The sequence below is a fragment of the Ursus americanus genome, chromosome 32, assembly GCF_024610735.1.
Source record: "Ursus americanus isolate L20-20 chromosome 32, mUrsAme1.1.p, whole genome shotgun sequence".
Taxonomy (NCBI): domain Eukaryota; kingdom Metazoa; phylum Chordata; class Mammalia; order Carnivora; family Ursidae; genus Ursus; species Ursus americanus.
Window position 1 is genome coordinate 2,010,799 of NC_142158.1, and position 20,755 is coordinate 2,031,553.

Here is a 20,755-nt window from a genome sequence, read left to right on the forward strand (position 1 = left end):
TCCAAAACCCAGTTAAAATCTTATAAAAATCTATAGTACTGGACAAAGAACGAATGCAAAGAACCTCATTTCCAGAGCAGTTACAGCGTATTTAAATCCCAGAAAGAGAGTAGCTTTTTTAAAAAAGATTTTATTTTTAAGCAATCTCTACAACCCACTGTGGGGCTCAAATTCACAACCCTGAGATCCAGAGTCACGTGCTCTACCCACCAAGCCAGCCAGGCACCCTGAGGAGGGTGGCTTTTTAATGAAAACACGAAGTGGACGGCTAACACAACCTCAAAATGTGTTGGGATTTTAGTTTGTCAACTGTGTTTTGCAGAGTGGGCAAGACTTGTACCATCTGGGGAGCTGGGGAAACCCAGAAATCAGAGAAAATGCCACTACTCTGTTTATATTGTGGTAGGATCTAATCAAACTGGACCCCACCTTCCAGGGAGTCACCCCCACAGTAAGCAAGGGAATTTAAAAAGGGCAGAATTCATAGTAATTCGGTGACAAGTTTTTTATTGATGATATCTTTCTTCCTATCACCCACAATTCCCAATTCCCTTGCAAAGTCTAGGACTGGTTTGATTCAATAATTAAAGGAAGCTAGATTAGGCCTGAAAGTCTATAAAGGCAATGAGTTCATTTGGGCCACACGTAGGGTCCCTCTTCTGCATGTGGCTGAAATAAAAGATGTATCTGACGCCTGAACAGGGGCTTGAACCCTGGACCCTCAGATTAAAAGTCTGATGCTCTACCGACTGAGCTACCCAGGCCCTGGCGAGGGGGGTTACTTTATCTTATAAATAACTAAATTCCAAAAACAATCTGGATTAGCAGGAAGGGCTGGAGTGAGCCAAGATTTCAGGAACTTCGAGGACCCTCCAAAAGTGTGGCTCAATTACCCAGGCCATCGAATCCTTAAGCAGATCACGTAACGGCCACAGTGTACACGGATTCGACAGCCGGTTCGTGCGCACAGCTACGGGGAGAACGGAGGTTCTTCCAAGGGTCAATCGTTACAGAAGGGGATTCGCGGGTCTGGGCAGAAGGACCCTCGGAGACAGTAGTTATTACCGAGATGGTTGAAGAGCGGAGGCGCAGGCTCCCTCACCAGCCCGTGGGGGAAGCCGGGACGAGGCGACCAATTTTAGGAACGATGGTGGAGTAATCGAGGAGCGTCTTCAAGAGAGTGAAAGAGAAGGTGGAGAAAGAAGAGGAAGGTTTTGACCTTGACACAGGTCGGGGAATTCCGTCTGGTTGTTCCCTTCGGTATCTTCCCGGTAGTTTCGGAAATGGGATGTCTGGGTTCTCCAGGGCAACGGGGGAAATGGAGGGCTGCCTGTAGCTTTCTCCTCCACATTTCATCGTGAGCCCCAACTCGTTCCAAGACAGGGATGGCCGGCAGGTGAGGAAGTAGTGCTCGTGGTTCCTTAGTTACTGGTTCATGAAACATTTTTTGAGCCCCTGTAGAGAGACACCGTGGGGACAAAAATCCCACCCCAAGGGCGGCCGCAGCGCCTAGTTCCCTGGGGAGCTGTACCCGCCCTGCGCTGTCTAACCCAGGACTACTTACTTTTGAGTCAGAAATTATTTCATCATTAATTTAAGACGTTCTTTATTGGTTTTTCTATTCATGAAGACAAGTGCAATTTTGACCAAATGCGAAGAAAATCATGCATGAACTTCATGCGGTGCCCATGACGCCAAGTACACGCAACAGTGTGCAAGTGTTACTTTAGTAGGTAAACTACACACAGAATTTCGGGAATTACAAACACTGTGACGGACATACACCCGGGGAAAAACATTTAGTCATTTTGACTTAACCTAAAAAAATTAACCAGCCCTCCAGCCTCCTCTTGGAAGGGCAGTTCCAGTACTTGCGACGGGTTGGTAAAGGGAGCGCTTAAGCCCCTCTTCCCCACCCCCTCCTTGCCTGTGAGCGCTCCGAACCTCCGCGCCCGGCTCGCACTCTGCGCGCCTCCCCCCTGCGCCACCGCGTCAGCCTCCGGCTTCCTGCAAACGCGCCCTTTCGCCCCCGCGCTCTGCCGAGAGCCGCTTGGGGCGCGCAGTGCGGCGCAGGTGCTGCGGGCGCAGCCAGGCTCCCCCCGCAGCGGATTACAGTCCGTGTGTGCAGCGCCCTCCTCGCAGGGGTGTCAGGATGGCCGAGTGGTCTAAGGTGCCAGACTCAAGCTTTCGCTTCCCGCGCTCGGGGCTTCTGGTCTCCAGGTGGAGGCGTGGGTTCGAATCCCACTTCTGACATGCCGACTCTTTTTTTTTTTTTTTTCTTTTCCCCCTGCCATCTTCAAATTTAGCAACTTTTTTAAAAATTTATTTATTTATTTATTTATTTATTTATTTATTTATTTATTTATTTATTTATTTATTTATTTTTGATGTAAAGTTCGGTGATTCATTAGTTGCGTATAACACCCAGTGCACCATGCAATACGTGCCCTCCTTACTACCCATCACCAGCCTATCCTATTCCCCCTTCCCCCAAATTCAGCAACTTTTTAAAATTAAATCACAACTTCCTTTTTAGGCAGCAGCACCGGACCTAATCCTTCCTCCCTATTACTACCTGCACTTCACCCTTCTCAGGCCAGTGCTGTTTAGATGTCTTTCTCCTTTGCCTGCCTTTTCTTCCTCCCTCCTTTCTTTTTCTTTCTTTCTCTCTTCCTTTCGATATTTATGATGTTAATAAGTATCTATATGGAATAATAGTAATGTGACAGTATTTAAATGTAGCTCTTACAATATAGATGAGGTGAGGGTTCTAAGTTCCTGTTTCCAGCATTTTCACTGTTCTGTAAGTGGCAGGTGTTTTGAGCATTCTTCCGCCCTTCTCCTGCGTTCCCTCCCTCTCCATTGTCTTCTCCTGATCCTCTTTTTTCCTTTTCCTACCGCCCTCCCTCTTCCCCTTCTTGCACACCTTCTCCCCATCACTTCTCTCTGCCAGTCTGAGGGCGTGGGCTGTGGAGTGAAGAGTTTGGATGCGATCTATTCTGTGTCACGAGATTGTCAAGAGGCACAGGAGAGGCAGAAGGGTTAGAACGGGGGTTCTCAACCCCGGGGTGATTTTGCCCTACTCTCCATGGACACTTGACAATGTCTGCAGATACGTCTGACTCTGTGTTTGTGTGTATCTAAATACATACATATAAAGATATACTAAGATTCATTTTAAAAACAGTGTACAAAGGATTAAAAAAAAGTCTGAGATTGTCCTTTTTAATTGATTTATTTATAGGAAAAGAACATACAAATCCTGGTAGGAAAATATGTGCAAAAGAGCAAAATTAGAATTTTTTTCTACATACCAAGTTATTTGTGCCAAGTTAACCAAAGTTCTTTTTTAATTGCAAAATTTCTGTTACCTCTTTATACTCCTGGTATATATATATTTTTAAAGATTTTATTTATTTATTTATTTATTTATTTATTTATTTATTCAACAGAGATAGAGACAGCCAGTGAGAGAGGGAACACAAGCAGGGGGAGTGGGAGAGGAACAAGCAGGCTCCTAGCGGAGGAGCCTGATGTGGGGCTTGATCCCGTAACGCCGGAATCACACCCTGAGCCGAAGGCAGACGCTTAACCGCTGTGCCACCCAGGCGCCCCTATACTCCTGGTATATTTTTAAATAATTTTAAGAAAATTTACTTATCTGTAAGTTTCTAATAATCACTGTTATTATTGCTGTGGTTTTTACATGTTATCTATTTAACATGCCTTGTTTTTACAAAGTTACGACTTGTGTTCATGTTTTGTCTCTCATGACAACTCATCTTGACTTGATTTCCCCAAGTATAGGCCCTAAATTCAGAATAGTAAAAACTATAAAGATGTCTTTTATGCCAGAATTCTTTAGGTTTCCTAGAATGACTTCCAAATAACACAAAGATTTGTTCTTCCACTTTATAAAAAGGAAGACTAATAGAAATAATTAGGTTCGCTTTGTCATCTTTCAGACTTTAACTCAGAAATATTGTGAGAATTATTTTATCAAGTTTAGGATTTTTAAAAAAGACTGAAATTCAAAAGAGAGCAATATTCCTGGGTTAATTATGTATAAATGTGTCAGTTTTCTGGGGCTGCTATAACAAAGCAAACTGGGTGGCTTAAAAACAGACATTTATTTCACAATTCTGGAGGCTTGAAGTCCAAAATCAAGATGTTGGCAGGGTTGGCTCCTTCTGTGGGCATTGAGGGGAAGATCTGTTCCAGACTTCCGTCCTCGGCTCATAGATGACCATCTTCATGTTCACATGGTTATTTCTCTATCTCTTCGTATCATCTTCCCTCTATGCATATAGGTCTATGTGTCCAAATTTCCCCTCTTCAAACAGACACAAGTCGTATTGGATTAGGGGTCATCCTAATGACCTGATCTTCACCAAATTAATTACACCTGCGATGACCCTTTTCCAAATAAGGTCACATTCTGAGTTACTGGGGATTAGGACTTCAACATATGAATTTGGGGGGTGGGGGCACAATTCAATTCATAACCATGAAGTAAAATATATTAATATAAATACATTTGATCTTTTACTTCTCAGCTTATAGAAAACATTCACGTTCAAGCATAAAGATACAGGTATTAAAGTTGTCTATAAAGTGTTGGTCACTCGGGGACAATCATAGTGTACTTTATGACGTACAACAGAGGTCCTGGAGGTTTGCCAACATCCTCAGTGTTTATGATGTGTTTCTCCTCACAGGATAATCTTTAACTACACTCCACAAATGGTTTGTTATACTGCAAGAAGGGATCACTCTATCTTCTGTTCTGCTGGTGCTGATTAACTTAATACATTAGCTGGAGCTATAGTCTTACTACTATTCCAAAGACAAGTTGACTACAGTCTTAAATGAGGACTGATGAGAAATTATTAAAGGCACAGCCAAGGATGTTTCGGAGGCTTATCTGACCTGCTTATGCTGTAATCCTCTCAAAACTGTAAAGACATGAGAGTCAAGCCTCAAGACCCCTTTCTTTACACATTCTAAAATTAATTTTATTCCATTGTACCAAAAAGAGATATAAAAATGTTTACAAAATCACTGTATATACAAATATGTATTGTGCATATAAAATGTGGATAAAATGCATATAAAACAATTTTTATATGGATCAAAGCATTCTCTTGTCAAAAAGCCACAGTTTTAGCCATAGCAAAAATGTTGCTTGGCTCATCTTTCCTACATGGCAAAACCTGCATTACTTACGTGGTGATGTATACTCTATTACCCAGAATTGTTACTAAAGAGCTTCATAAGATATTAATGGTTACGCAGATTCTCCATTGCCCACATCATCTTTGTTCTTCAGGAAAGACAGAAAGCATAAATGGAAATATCAAACATAATCTTGCCAAACTTTCAGAAATTCTTAAACTTCCTTAGCCGAAAGTATTATTTTTGGTCTTAATAACAGTGAGATAAACTCCTCCTGTAGTCCATTAACTTTCTACCTACCAATCAATGACTAAATATCATGAATCTGAGAATGTTGCCTCCAGTCCCGGTCTCCTCCCTCTTACAGGATATCACAGCTAAAAATCACAAAAGACGTACACAGAACACAGTCTCATAGTCAACAAATATCAGAAATATTTCTACAGCATCCTCTGAAATACCTCGTCAGGTTTAAATCCCACCCTGTAATAAAGAAATTGTCAGATTGGAAAAAGGAGAAGATCCAACCATTGGCTGTTTATAAAATATGCATTTTAAGAGAAAGACACTGAGAAGATTGGAGGCAGTATCAATGATGTGTTAGGAAATGTATCAAGTGATTTGTTTCACCAAGTCCCATCTATAATCACATTTTTTATTTTATTGCTTTTTAACTTCGGATCTTGTAAGTTTATTTATTTATTAGGAGAGGATCTACCTTGAATATTTGCATTCCCTCACACACAATCACACTGCTGCTCCTCAGAGCCAACCCAGGGTCTGCCTGCTTCCTGTCAGTAAGACCTTTGTTTAGTTATCTAACTATAAGTTGGTATGAAATGTATTATCATGTCTCCAAACACAAAAATGATATAACTGAAAGTCAAGTCAAGATTGTAAGCAGTGACTATATCTCTTTCACTATAGTAAATTTCAGTTACTATATATTTAAAATGTAACTTAGAGGCTAGCGCTCATCAGAAGTTTTTAAAGATCAGATACATGTACATAGTATAACATGATGGCTATCGTGGTGAAAAATTAGTACCTTTGTCACGTTACATAGTTATCATGTCTTTTTAGTAGTTGGAAAAGTCAAATTCTGGTCTCTTGGCAAGTTTGATGATTATAATATAATATCGTTGTCTGTGTTTATTTGCTTTTTATGTTTATTTGTTTTTAAAAAGTGGGCTTTTTCACTTTATAGGAAACCAAAGGATTTATTTTTTGGAGTGTTTTGGCTACTTGGTCTATGGATGATGGGTCTGCAAATAGAGACCAAAATAACCACTTTATGGTTATCTCTGTGGATTTTTTTTAAAGTCAGTGACAGTCTACTATTGCAGATAGAATTGGGCAAAGCCATTTCAAAACTTTTTTTATTAAATCCTTTTTAGGCAAAACCATTTTCTCCATCTTTATTTCTTATTCTCACAGACTTTCTCCATCCTTTCAGAGAAGCTCCTTTCTTGCCAAGAGAGAGTGGTCACTAAAACTTGTTCAGACATTTGTGCTGCCTTCTTCAAATCTGTGATCTAATATTCCATTGGTCCTTTTTATTATTATTCATCTTTTAGTTATCAGAGTCCAAACTTATGAGACTTTCTTCATAGAAGTCTTTGCTTACATCCAAGACCAGAGTCAGTTTTAATGTCCTTCCCTCATGACCAGGTGCCAAGTCAGCCTTATTCACCTCTTGGCTTCCAAAGGCATAATTTTAGATTATTTCATTCCTAGTGCATTTGCATTGCTCTGAAGTAGAACTTCTGAGAGACAGGATGAGAGTAGGTAAGGTTTTAAGTGGGATTCTGCAAATGCAGGGTATTAATGCCTCATGTATGTTAAGGGAAAACAACAACAACAACAACAACATCTCCCCAAGTGCTGAGGTGATATAGGGATCTTAGAACAAGTTTCCAGAGCCTAGGGCAGCTGTGCCCTGTCCAAACTGAGGAGATGCTGACTGAACTTTTGGGAAACCATCCTTTACCCCTTTGTGGTTTCCCACTAAATTCTGCAGGGTACTGCTCTTTTCCGAGAGAATCCTATTCTTTCTCCTCTTTTCTGCCACAGAAGTGTGGACTATGCATTGCTGTCCTAATGTGGAAGCCGGGGCCGTCTCTTCCACAGTGGACTCCAGTCCAGCCACCTCACCGTCTGCTGCAGGAAAGTGTCACCAGCTCCTTCTCCTACCAATCAGTCACCTTGCCTCATAATTTTAGTTTCCAAATGAGTGCACGAAAGTGGTGTAAGATAAAGTATTGACCCAGAACTGTGGCATTAATAGGACAACTCTCCAAAACTAAGCCAAGCAATTTCCTGTATTATTCCCCCACTCTTTCATACCTGTGCCCTGGAAGGACTCTCCCCATTTGGCAAGTGGAGAGCTTACCGGTCAGGGGCCAAGGGTGGGGGGTGGGGGGGAAAAAGCACCAGCAACTGCAGGATGTTGAGCTGGGAACCTTCTGGATGGACCTTCTGTACTAATTTATAAGTATAAAGGGCCGATGTTCTTGCATATAAAAGGTAATACAGGTGGTGAGGATACACAGAGAGACATGAAGACAGAAAGGCAAATTTCCAGCTGGGCATCTAGCTGTGGCTTTGGCTCTAGTTTCTGTCACATGTCCTGTTCCTGTGCTGATCTTTGAAGATGTCTAATCTTGATATTAATAGTTTAACATTCGCCAAGTTGCCTTTGGTATTCATATCAGGTCTGAAAATTAAAAAATGATATTACTAAATCACAAGACAATTATTTGAGGCTGATAAGGTATCAATACATGAGGCTGGCCTGTAAACCTTCCATTAAAAGCAGCAGATGCAATTAGGGAGCAATCAAGGTTAACAGTTTACAGGAAAGAATTAACAACCTTAAAACCAGGAAGTGGTCAGAATCATTGATTATATGAGAGATTCGAACTCGATGTGGTATCACTTTACAACTCTTAGATTGCTAAGCTTCCTAATGCCACAGATTGGTTTTTGCGGCTACTCAGTTTTGTTGAAAATCCTGCATCCGTCCTGGATAGCAATCCAGCACCCATCAAGCCAATCAAGATATATGTATAACATGTCCTCTACCTTCTGTGTCATTTGGGGTATATCCAAGTCCCCGAAGGGATGTGTGTGAGGATGTTTGGGCAGAGTTACTTGCAGTGTCAGGAACTAAGAGGACACCTTCTTGGAAGCATTAAAAAAGATAAATTATGATAGATGCACCCTATGAGGTTTTGCTCAGCATTTAAATGACGTATAAATAAGATAATGACGGTTATGGAAAAAGTCAGAAGTAGAATATGTACACAAAGTATAATTTTTGTAATATAAAAAGGATATGCACAGGGGCGCCTGGGTGGCACAGTGGTTGGGCGTCTGCCTTTGGCTCAGGGCGTGATCTTGGCGTTATGGGATTGAGCCCCACATCAGGCTCTTCTGCTATGAGCCTGCTTCCTCTCCCACTCCCCCTGCTTGTGTTCCCTCTCTCGCTGGCTGTCTCTCTCTCTCTGTCGAATAAATAAATGAAATATTTTTTTAAAAAAAAGGATATGCACAAAATATTATTACATATTCTGTAAGAAAATATGTCCTGTTTTAATGTAATAAAAATGTAAACACTTAATACATTAAAATGGTTCCTATGAAGATAAATGATATAGAGAATATTATATGTAGATGAAAAGAAACCAATCATTTGATTAAGAGGACCCTTAAACAGACCCGTGAATAGATCAGATAATCTAAAAACCTAACAAAAGTTCTATGAAATGTTGAAAATAATTGGTGTTCTCTGTGGTACATTATTCTTTTAATGAAAATTCTACTTCCACCCATGAAGGATTAACAGCTAGGAGAGTTGTCCTCTGGCTATGCAAAAATTAGAAAACCAGAAAAATGTGTGAAATAACCATTAGAAAACAGAGTTTAGGAAACAGGCCATGCAGGATTGTGATCCTGGAGGGAAGGTAAACAGAAAAGGTGTGTCTGTGATTGCACTAGCCAGAGTTTCTAAGAAGAAAAAGGTAGTGGTGTTTACTATACTAGGTATCAAGACTTATTAGAAAACTCATCTAATTAAGAGCATAAACAAAACATGCAAGGGAATAGAGAATTCAGAAATCATCCACATGTGTAAATTTAATATTAGACAATAGTGGCATTGCAGCTACCTTAAGACATTGTAATTTACTGAGAAATCTGTGCAGGAATAAACAGGGGTCAGAGGCTGTGAGACCATCACCTCATTCTGCCTCCGGACGTGCTAGACATGTGATGTATGTGGTATGAGGAGTGGGCAGTGGGCGGCATTCTGCAGGAAGTTAATCATTACAGTGGCTGATCGCGGTGAACGGACCCATCACTGCCAAACTGTACAAGCTGAGGAGGAGAAAACCCACCATACCACATGATATGGCCAAGAAAAAGGCTTTATTGGAAGATTGATGAGCCCACGCTCAACATGCAAAGGTAGAGGTCAAGCAATTCTCCCCTTTATAGCACAGAGAACTGCCAGATGCAGGTGCTGCTGGAAATACAGTGGGTCTGTAGCCCTTCTGTTTCTTTCCCGTATGGCAAACACACACACACACACACACACACACACACACACACACTTCTGAAAAGATGCTTGCAACTAGGCACCAGTGGACCGAATTAAGGAAGTAATGTTCTAGGACGGAAAGAAGACTTATTTTCTGGCTCTATCTCCATTTCTACAGTTGAAAGGTGGGGGGACCAATTTTTACTGCTCTCATCCACCATTCATTTAAAAGCAGATTAAATTTTAGTTAAGTTTCCGGAGCTGAAAACTCGCACTACCCGTGAGCGCCTTGGGTGGGGAGGGGACCCGCAGACTTGGGCTGAGCAACACCTGCTGGAAGACCCAGGGGGTTTCTAACAGCCGTGCAGGATTCTTGCAGACACTGTGGAACGCCTGCCCATGAGCCTCCAGCCAAGACCGAGAAAATAGCAAGCTGGAAATTATTTTTCATGACGAAGAAATAATTACTAGTATTTATTTCAATACTTAACCTTCGCTAAGCGCGTCCACTCCCTTTCCCTCTATTCGATCACTGAAGCTCTGTAGACACAGGTAGAATTGTTTACGAAGAAGTTGAAATAAACCGTAGTGAGAAAGCTGACCGTGGGCAAAATATCCAGATCTTACAGGAACAGAGAGATTATTGGAAGGGAATTCCCTTGATGACAAAACACTCACGACTCTGGCGGGACTCGAACCCGCAACCTTTGAATTCCTTTATTGCGAGCACTAGAAGTCCAATGCGCTATCCATTGCGCCACAGAGCCTGTGAGCAGCAGTGTTTGGCTGGCGCCCTAAGGTCGTTGATTATTTGGTTATTACTATAATACATCTCTGGAAACTTACTCTGCTCCAGTCACTGCGAAAGTTCAAGAAACACAGAAAGAAGACAATGCACGGGACACATAGTAGCCGATGCGGGGAGTTTCTGATCCTCCCAGCGATCATTGTCCTTTGTCTCTGCAAGGTAAGGAAGAGTTTGATCAAGGATCAAAAACCACATGTCATTTCATCCGGCCAATGCACGCTCGGGACCGTGGGCTTCGCGAAAGGGAATTTGGGGAACTCCCAGCAAGCGGCGTTGGAGGACTTTCCTAACACGTCGAAGGGTCCCCCTCCCTCCCCTCGGGCTCCAGTCGGGGGCTCTCCCTCAAGGAAGGGAGGCCCTTCTCGTTCGCACCCGAGCTGTTGTTGGAAAACGTGGCTTCAGTGTGTCATTCGCTCAGACGGATCACAGAGCAAACGATGACACTGCGACCCTCCGATTTTTAAATGCGTCCAGGCATCTTTGGAAATACTCCAGGTTTCCTAACTCGGGAATTTTCTTTGCTGCCTCTGTTCTGTTCGGCTGTGCGCTCCAGCCGCCCGGGCTCCTTCAGCGGCCGTCGGTCAAGGGGGCCCGGGTCCTGTGGACAGACAGGGACGGACTGCAGGTGCGGTCACCGAGGGGGAACTCTAGTGTGCAGGGTCCGGGAGCTGCGGCGAGCTGAGCAGCCGGAGGGAGTGGTTCCAAGGACAGAAGAAATCTCAGGCTGTTTCTGAGACGACTCAGTGCAGTGCGACCCTGACACGCGGGATCCAGGCCAGGTCCTGCGCGCGGGGTCCAGAAACTTCGGGGTCAGGAGCCTTAAGACCCTGCCGCCAGGCTCAGAAGCTAGTCAATAACAAGCGCGGGCGAGTGGCCTCCCTACCCCGCCTCCCCGCCGCCTCCGGGGAAGAAAATCGTAACTCTGAGAGTTGCCGGACAAAACCCGAGCTCCGAACCGCCTGTCTGCAAACCTGCAGAGCAGAAGGGACGAGTGTTCACCGGAGCTGTAGGCTAAGCGGGGTGAAATTTCCTGCAGCGCCAGAGCCCGGGAGCCAGACGTGGAGAGCGGTTTCGTCCTATTTCCTGGATGTTACGTCTACACCTACATATGCGCTTACCGGTCGGAATTCTTTCCTCTTCTTTTTTTAAGGTGAAGTATCTGAGATCCGCACGTAGCAGTCAGTGGGGAAGATCAACTCTGGCAATCCGGAGATATAACTAAGGTACTGTAGACCGCTTAACTGAGATAATTAAACCCACATACTGTTAGTTTCGGAGGATTCCGAAGCTTTCAAGTGAAAGGAGGTCGTTTGGGGTGGGCAGTGGTAAAACTGTATTTGTCGTTACTTTATGTCTGCAATCAAAAAACTGTTCACTTGTAAGGGCTTCTTAACAAAAAAGTAAGATGCCTTAGGCTGTAGCGTAATTATCTCAGGCAGCCTGTTGCGACAGGTATCTGTAACAAACCCCAAAAGCAGTGGTCGGTGGAATGCAATATTCCTCTGTACCGTATTCCCTCTTCTCTCAGTAATATTAAAAACCCATCTGAGAACATGTTTTCAAATCAATAATTTGATGCAGAGATGAGACCTAAACGTTATTTTTATTATAAAGTCCTCTAGTACGTTTCTCCATCATGGGCTACTAATTATGCACCCACATTCTCAAAATACCTTGTCGAGGGTTCCAGTATAGATCATGTGGGATCCAAACAGTTTGGTGTAGCACAAAAGACCCTGTTTTACCTGGCATTTGTTTATCGGCACAGCTCTAATGCTCTGCCCCCGCATCTTCTAAACTGTGCTGTCCAATTCACTGGATTCACTACTTTGGTTTCCTGAAAACCCAGACCCCTCAGGCCACAGATTTTGTGTGAAAGCAGAGTTTGCTTTTTTCCCCAACCATCCCCTCTCTTCCTATTCCTGAACCTATGAACTGTGCTCGTGGGTTACCCTCTACCTCACTGATAATACCTTCCACAAGGGGGAAGGCACTGGGTCCAGACCAGCAGTACACCCCTGGTCATCCTTGTTCATGGGAAATGACAGGCCTTTTTGGTGGCTCAGGGAATTGATTTGCTGCTTTTCAGACTGCTGTGATAACTGACTGAGCAACAATGGACATCTTTAAGAGTCAGGTTTGTTTTCCCTCCACAGTCTCCTATACACACACTTTATGGCCACCTCTGCCCATGTAGACATTATGACATGATCAGTGATCAGAGATCCGTCCCCTCCAATCTGAGCGTGTGGAAGGGCTGGTGCTATTAGTCGTACGGATACTCTTTGCTACACCTTTACTCGCAGACCTTCCTGACAGCAGATCCATGTACTAACTTCCCTGAATAATAGATTCTTCTCTCTAAATAAACATTTTTGATGAAACTACCTAAATCTCTCACTGGCTTACCCCTTAACAACCAGTCAGCAGGGTTGGAGCGTCTGCAGGCAAACCCCAAGGAATTTCAAATCCTTTAATCACCCTACAGGCCCCTTCCACGGAATGTTAGCTCTTTTGGGGAGTACGTGGCGGGGGGGATCTTAAGCAGGCTCCATGTTCAGTGAGCCCACAGTCCTGAGATCATGACCTCAAAACCCTGAGTTCAAGACTTGAGCCAAAATCAAGAGTTGGATGCTTAAGTGACTGAGCCACCCAGGCGCCCCCAGCATGTTAACTCTTGATGAAAGTGCGAGATAGGCGGGCTGCTGGCCACATGGGCCAAGGTGAGATACTAGTGAGCCTGGCGCACCTGGTGCGAAGAGCGTGGACACATATTTAGTTTTGCAAGAGAGAATCTCATGCCTTAAGCAAGGTTTCTTGAATTAAAGAATGCATCCCTCGTAAATCAAGAACCCATAGAGGATGGTGAGATTCGGCTTCCTTGACCTCAGTCCATCCTACAGGCACCGATCTGCGAGGACCTGTGGGTTCACGTGCAAGTCCGGGGAACCGCAGAAAGCCGGGTTGCCGCTTAGCGGCGCCTCGGGCAGTCCCGGACTTGCAAAACCAGGTGGGAGAGGAGCGGTCCTGAAGGGCACTCACCTGCGTTACTTTCACAGCTGAACACGGAGCTGGGACTCGTTAGATGGTGTTTAACTGGGTTGCTCAACCCCGGCCCCGGGCCCCCGGCCCCAACGACACCACCCCAGAGCAGGAACTTTCCGAAGAGCCGGACCCAGTGACATTCTGTCGCGCCCAGAGCTGAAAGGACAGTAGAAATGCGTAGGTACCGGGCAAAGTTGAGCCATAGTCTAAATCGGGTTGATTATGGGCTTAGAGATTAAGCGGTTCCTAGGGGAGGGTGTTGAGCCAGCTTCCTTTTAGTGGTTGTAAACTTAGATTCCGGTCCCCGATGCTGGGGACAGAAGTGCCCTTGCTGGGGACACAAACAAGGAGATCCCTCAAATGTTCAGATCACAAGGGAAACGTTCCCTCAAGCCCTTGTCCACAAAACTCTCATTTGCAGTTAAGTGCCGCCAGCTTCTGTCTTCCTCGTGGTGACGGGAATAATATTTCCTTCTTCATATTCTCACAAGACGTCCTTTGTTCCTGCACCGTGGCACTTAACACACAGACATTTCAGCTCGTTTGGAGCTTGAAAACACTCGACCGGGCAATTAACTTTGCAAAACATTTTCCTACGGAATTAATCCTAACTACAGAAAAATGTTTCGTGCACAAAACCTTTTCATCATGGTATTTTTAAAAAATGGATAACAGTAGCACAGCAGGAATAACACAGATGTCCAACCAGGGGTAATATTTCCTGGATTCCGACTTCATCTGAGTGATGGAACATTAGAAAGCCACTAAAATGACGTTTGAGAAGTGACTGAAAAAAAGTGTTGATGATATAATATTAAGTTAGTAAAATACAAAACCGAGACAGATAAAAGCAGCCCCCGCCACGTGGGAGCCGACCTGGTATTCTCAGCTAGGCCTTGATGTTCTTCTGTTGAACAGCAGCAATTTCACAGAACGCAGATGTCAGACCAGGCCCTTCAGTGACCATTGATGGATCAAGATGAAAATAAGACCACACTGCCATCCTTCTGAACACAAACACAAACGTGAAACACACACAAAACAGAACCAGAGACACAAATATTGTTAAGCCACAAAAATGACCTAAAGTGTCTTCATCTTGTCCAATATGAGTGATGACAGCTTCTTGGTCAATCCTAGTCTTAGCATTGCTCTGGTCTTCCTTCCTTCAGGATAGGATTTATTAAGCTATCCAATCCTAGAATCACTCCCTGTTTCCAGACAGCATCCCGTCCAGGGGAGCTCTGTTTCTTTAAATGCCTCAAATCACCTACCACAATACTAAACCCTCTTACTGAGATGCTCCCAGGGGTCCCCACCATGTCTGTTCTTGATTGCTACAGGAGTAATAACCCAACCTATTCAACTACTTATGTATTCCTGGAGGTTTTGTCTGGAAGATATTGGCACAATTTATGTTTTGTATGACTTCAACTATCCCCCCCCCCCTTTTTTTTGCACTCAAAATACTGGGAGAGGGACCCAGCTCTCTCTCTTAAGCTCGCTCACTCTCCTATCTTAAGAGCATACTTTTTGCTTTAATAAACTTTCCCACTTTTGTTACTAAAAAAAAAAAATACTAGAGGAGGGGATGAGGGAAAAAGAAAATATACCCAAGTGCTTCTGTTGCAAGTTTCTGGTAGGAGTGTGGGTTATTTGTTTTTTCCACCCCCTTCCATCCCAGTGTGAGACAGTCCTCATTACCCAAGAGTCTTCTAATCAAGAAGGAGAAACATCTACTTTACTTGGCACAAGAAAGATGAATTCTCTACCTGTAGACTCAAGGACTTTGATGTGGAATGTTCTTCAATAGTCCTTGGTGTGTTGAGCTGTCTCTGTCAACGCCCTTCATGATTACATGGGCCTTGGGTTTGTTTCCTGACTAATTGATGCCAGTTAGAGGTTTGCAGAATTCATGGAGGCTTCTCTGCGTCTCTAACCTGCTGACATTTAATTAGAGCTTCAGAATTATTTTGCATGTGTACTTTGATGAAAAACTCTTTTGGGGTTAATAAAAAATTGCAACTTTAAAAAAATGTTTTAGGAAAGCACAATATAAAGGTCTGCCCCCAAAATATTCCAGTGGGGGAGGCAGAAAATAAAGATTTAAAATGTCATACAATCTTTTAAAGCAAATAGTGGGGAATTTTCCAAAGATTGCCAGTGAAGGTCCTTACTTTCCATGACCACATTCCTTCTGTTTATAAGTGAGGGTATGGTTTATCCTTTCTGGATATAAATAAAAAGAAAATATTTGATCTTTAATAAGATCTAGCCCCCCCCCCATTCCCAGGGATACCTGAATTGAATAGAACTCTATTTAAAGAACACTTTGTTACTTCTGGCTAAATATAATGTATTAAATCCAAGCAGCTATCTCAGCTTTCTCAAGACGCCTCATATCCATTAGCTCTCACCTCTTGCCCGTTGACACTTCGCTGGTCAGGAATGGGGACCCATCTATCCAGCATCCACACCCAACCATTTTGTTCTGAATCGTTCCTGTGGAGCCTCTGGAAATTCTGCTGAAGGAAGCTGAGTTAAACACGTAAAAATGAGAACAGGAAATGTGTTGTGTCGGTTACAATAGAAAGAAAATGGGCCTTTGCATTGACAAAAACAAAATGAACCCAAACCAGATAAACCATTTTTTAGAAAGCAGCTAGGAACTCACAGGAAATGAAACCCCTGGGCCGTCTATACCTATAGATTTTTTTCTAACCCATTTGGGAAGCAAAAGCATATTGGTATTTGCCAAGCACTTTCCCGAACGCAGGGAGCTGGATAGTTGGGTGTGAGCCTCGGAGCCTGGGGACACCAAGGGAGGCGACCCCGAGAGGTTTTCAGCATCGCGCTTCTCTCCCTGCACCGGGAACACAAATCAGTATTTCCTTCCCTGCACCTCAAGGGTTGCTTCGGTCCAGGCCTACAACTGTGGTTACCCTGCTTCCTGGGGGGCTCCCAGTTTCGGAGACTTCAGCACCAGCGCGCTCCCAGGTCACCCGCAAGGGAGGCAGGCGGTGGTTTATGAATCGACCTCAACTTGGAAACGAAGATGCTAGTAGGGAGCACCCTCGTCCTCGCGCCCCTAACCGGTGGGGGCTGCAGGGGCCGTTTGACCCCCTCCCCAAGCCTTCATTCAACCTGTGGGTTTTTGCCCGACTCTCTAAACACACTTCTGTGTGCGGCAATCTTACCGCTAAAGCTCCCACATTTCCTTCTGTACTTGTAGGAACCCCAACATACACCTGTAGTTGTGGCCGAGTGGTTAAGGCGATGGACTAGAAATCCATTGGGGTCTCCCAGCGCAGGTTCGAATCCTGCCGACTACGTCTGAGCTTTTACCCAACTTGTCTCGGGGAGAGGCCGCCTTTAGCCGTCTCTGCAACCTGATCCTACCACAGCGGTGTAGGGGGGCATGTGCCTTGTTCTTAGGGCAAAACCCCACCGCCCTCTGGGCTCCCCTGTGCTGCCCAGAAAAAAGTTTGCACCAATAGACCTGTGCCCAGCGTTGTGCAAAATTCAAGGATGTCTCCGAGTTTTCTCTCCCCAAAACCCTGCGTGAAGTAAGCTATTTCAAAATGGGACAATTTCGTAAAAGTGTCCCTCAGATAAACTATAGAGGGTATTTCTGCCACAGAATGAAAGCTGTTTGTATTTTAATTTAGAAATTTATGGTAGAATTGACTTTTTGAAAGGATGCATATTTTCGTGTAACCAACTTCCATAATCAGGATACAGAACAGTTTTGTCAGTCCATAAACTTTCCTTGTGTTACCCTTTATAGACACCTCCCAGCCCCACTCGCAATAGCTGATGACCACGTATGTCTTCTGTCCCTATAGCTTGCCCTCTTTGAGAATGTTCTAGAAATTGAATACAATGTTTATATGGGTGGGGATGGAAAATGACACAGCCATTCTGGAAATCAGTTTGGCAGTTTCTTACAAAATAAAACATGAAAACACTCTATGGTTCATCAGCTGCACTCTTCATTTCCAGAGAAATGCAAACTGATGTTCACACAAAAACCTATGTATGAACGTTCATAGAAGCCTTATTTGTGATAGCCCAAAACTGAACACAATCCAAATGTCCTTCAGCAGGTGAATGAGGACACAAAGAGCAGCGCATCGTTGGGAACTCCAGTCAGCAAGAAAGGAGGTCGCTGATGAATCAACCTTTGGAAGCACGTCAAGGACACTAATGCTGAGTGAAAGAAGTCAACCTCGGTAGGTCACATCCTGTATGATTCTCATTATATAACCTTACCAAAACGACGAAATTATAGAGATTAGAACAAATGGGCAGTTGCCAGAGGGTTAGGGATGGTGGGCAGAGGCTGTGGGCGTGACTAGGAGGGGAGCAGGAGGGAGACTGCTGCGGTGACGTTCGTGGGTCTGCATAGTATGTAACCTTTTGAGATTAGCTTCCTTCCCTTGAGGTAGAACTATACACAAGCATTGAGCCAATATAGTTTCCTGCTTTTGATGGTGTACTTTGGTTATGTAAGAAGTAACCCACCAGGGGAATGGGTGAAGGGTACATGGAACCTCTCGATACTATTTTTGCAACTTGCTATGAATCTGTAACTATTAAAAACAAACTTTTTTATTTTAATTTTTTATTTAAATTCAATTTAGTTAACATGTAGCATATTATTAGTTTCAGGGGTAGAGTTTAGTGATTCATCAGTCACGTGCCCTCCTTAATGCCCATCACCCAGTTACTCCATCCCCCACCCCACTCCCCTCCAGCAACCCTCAGTTTGTTTCCTAGAGTTAAGAGTCTCTTATGGTTTGCCTCCCTCTCTGTTTCCTCTTATTTTATTTTTCCTTCCCTTCCCCTATGTTCATCTGTTTTGTTTCTTAAATTCCATATATGGGTGAAATCATATGGTATTTGTCTTTCTCTAAGTGACTTACTTCGCTTAGCATAATACCCTCTAGTTCCATCCATGTCATTGCAAATGGCAAGATTTCATTCTTTTGATGGCTGAGTCATATTACATTATACACACACACACACACACACACACACACCTAATCTTTATCCATTCTCTGTCAATGGACAGCTGGGCTCTTTCCATAGTTGGCTGTCGTGGACATTGCTGCTATAAACATTTGTGTGCATGTGTCCCCTTGAATCACTGTTTTTGTATCCTTTTGATAAATACCTTGAAAACAAAAGTCTTTTTAAGTTAAAAATATGAATAGAAACTGTATATTTAAACAAGATTTTTATTTATTTATTTGAGAGAGAGAGAGACATAGAGCACAAGGAGGGAGGAAGGGAGAAGCAGGCTCCCCAGCAGGGAGCCCAACACGGGGCTTGATCCCAGGGCAACCTGAGCCAAAGGCAGACACTTAACGGACTGGGCCACCCAGGCACCCTTAAAAACTGTATTTTACCTAATAATTTCTACACGTATATTTTGATGATCATATAATTATTCTTTTACTTATTAATATTATAAATTAAAAGATGTATTTTATGGATTGAGTTTTGCATGTTAAATCACACTGCATTTCTGAAATAAACCACACACACAAAATTAAAACTATGTGAGGTGCTGGACGTGGTAACTAAACTTACTGTGGTGATCATTTTACAATATATACATATATCAAATTATTACATTGTATACCTTAAACTTCCACAATGTTAGATGTCAATTATGTCCCAGTAAGGCTGGAAAAAAATTAAAAATAGAATTGCCATATGACCCAAGAATTCCACTTCTGTGTATATACCCAAAAGAATTAAAAGCATAGTTTCAAACAGATGTTCGTACATTCATGTTGATAGCAGCATTATTCACAACAGCCAAAAGGTAGAAATAACTCAAGTGTCCATCAGTGGATGGATGGCTAGACAAATGTGGTTAATTCCTAAGTTCATGGAACGAGTGCTTAGATCATTACTCCTGGGCATTTATTTTATTTGCATGTATGTACCTAAGGGTGTCCACATACACTTCTAGTGGCACAGCAGGTGAATAATACTGATATGTACTATTTTTATCATTTATTTCCAAGCAGTTGTTAATTTCAATTGTGACCTCTCCTATGAACCATAAATTATTTAGAAGCATATTTATTATTTTGTAAGCAAAGACACTTTTTCATTTTCATGTTTTGGTTTCTGGCATAATTGTATCACCGTGAAATAATAGCATGTATCCAACCTTGTTATGATTTTGGAGTCTTGCTTTGTGGCCTGGAAAAATGTCAAATTTGAGAGAATTTCATCTGTGTTTGGAAAAGGTTTGATTCCTGAGGTCGGCATGTGCACTGTTCTCTCTACATGTATATGGATTGCAGTATTTTGTTCTGTGGTCATTTTTCCGTTTATGTTTTCTATTAGTTTTGCAGAGAGGTATATGGTGTGAAAATGTCCCACTATGGCTGTGGTTTTATCCATGTCTCTTTTTACTTCCATCACTACCTGGGATTTTCCCTCCATTTCTTAATCTTCCAGAAGCAAGAGATTCTGGATGAAGCATGGTTTATGTGACAGCCATGAGTCGGAGCTACAAGGTGTTACCCCCAATTGAACAACTGCAACAAGAAAAGCCTAGACAAAAAATGTGTTTAACTCATACAGGCTTTAGCATAGCTGGTGAGATTTAAGAGAAGTTTTGTTACTTAGAAATACTTCCACAGGTTTCCTTCCTCAAAAGAAATGAGGAAAATGTAATTCGAATACAATTGGTCTCACGGGAAAGTCAAGATTAAGGTTGAAGAGAAGCTGCAGTAATGATTCAGGTCTTCCTCTGCTTAGACGTGAGCCTGGTTCTACCCCCAGGGCCTGACCCAGATTTGTCTGACTCTGGGAGGGACGGACAGGCAGAGCTGGTTTGACTAGAATCTCAGTTGCGCCTTCACCCCCTAACTACAGTGTTGAGGTGAAGGAGTCGGCAGCCTGAACTTAGAGAGGACCTTTCCTTAGCAGCTTTATCTTTGATCTTACTTGAGTAATTTCATTTGATGGTTACAATTAGGCTACATAGTATAAAGGAAAAACCTAAATGCAGGGAATTCTTTGTCTGGGGCACTGTCTTCACTGATTTTGTGAATTCCCTGGACTGGTTTGTGCAGCTGGTGTGTTTGTGTCCAGGTTCATCTTTGTGCGAGAGGATGTGTAAGCTTCCATTCCTTATGCCATGGGGTGCTACAGCAACAATA

General features: G+C 43.1%; 4 non-coding genes across 4 annotated transcripts; 2 read left to right on the plus strand and 2 right to left on the minus strand.

Moving 5' to 3' along the window:
• Window positions 1-691: 691 nt before the first annotated feature.
• Window positions 692-764, minus strand: TRNAK-UUU (transfer RNA lysine (anticodon UUU)). The gene has a single exon. It is a non-coding gene; the product is annotated as a tRNA-Lys (tRNA).
• Window positions 765-2,146: 1,382 nt separating this feature from the next.
• TRNAL-CAA (transfer RNA leucine (anticodon CAA)) lies at window positions 2,147-2,253 on the plus strand. Its single transcript has 2 exons — window positions 2,147-2,184; window positions 2,208-2,253. It is a non-coding gene; the product is annotated as a tRNA-Leu (tRNA).
• Window positions 2,254-10,392: 8,139 nt separating this feature from the next.
• On the minus strand, window positions 10,393-10,482 carry TRNAR-UCU (transfer RNA arginine (anticodon UCU)). The gene is given in 2 exon segments: window positions 10,393-10,428; window positions 10,446-10,482. It is a non-coding gene; the product is annotated as a tRNA-Arg (tRNA).
• Window positions 10,483-16,818: 6,336 nt separating this feature from the next.
• On the plus strand, window positions 16,819-16,900 carry TRNAS-AGA (transfer RNA serine (anticodon AGA)). Its single transcript has one exon. It is a non-coding gene; the product is annotated as a tRNA-Ser (tRNA).
• The last annotated feature ends 3,855 nt before the right edge of the window (window positions 16,901-20,755 follow it).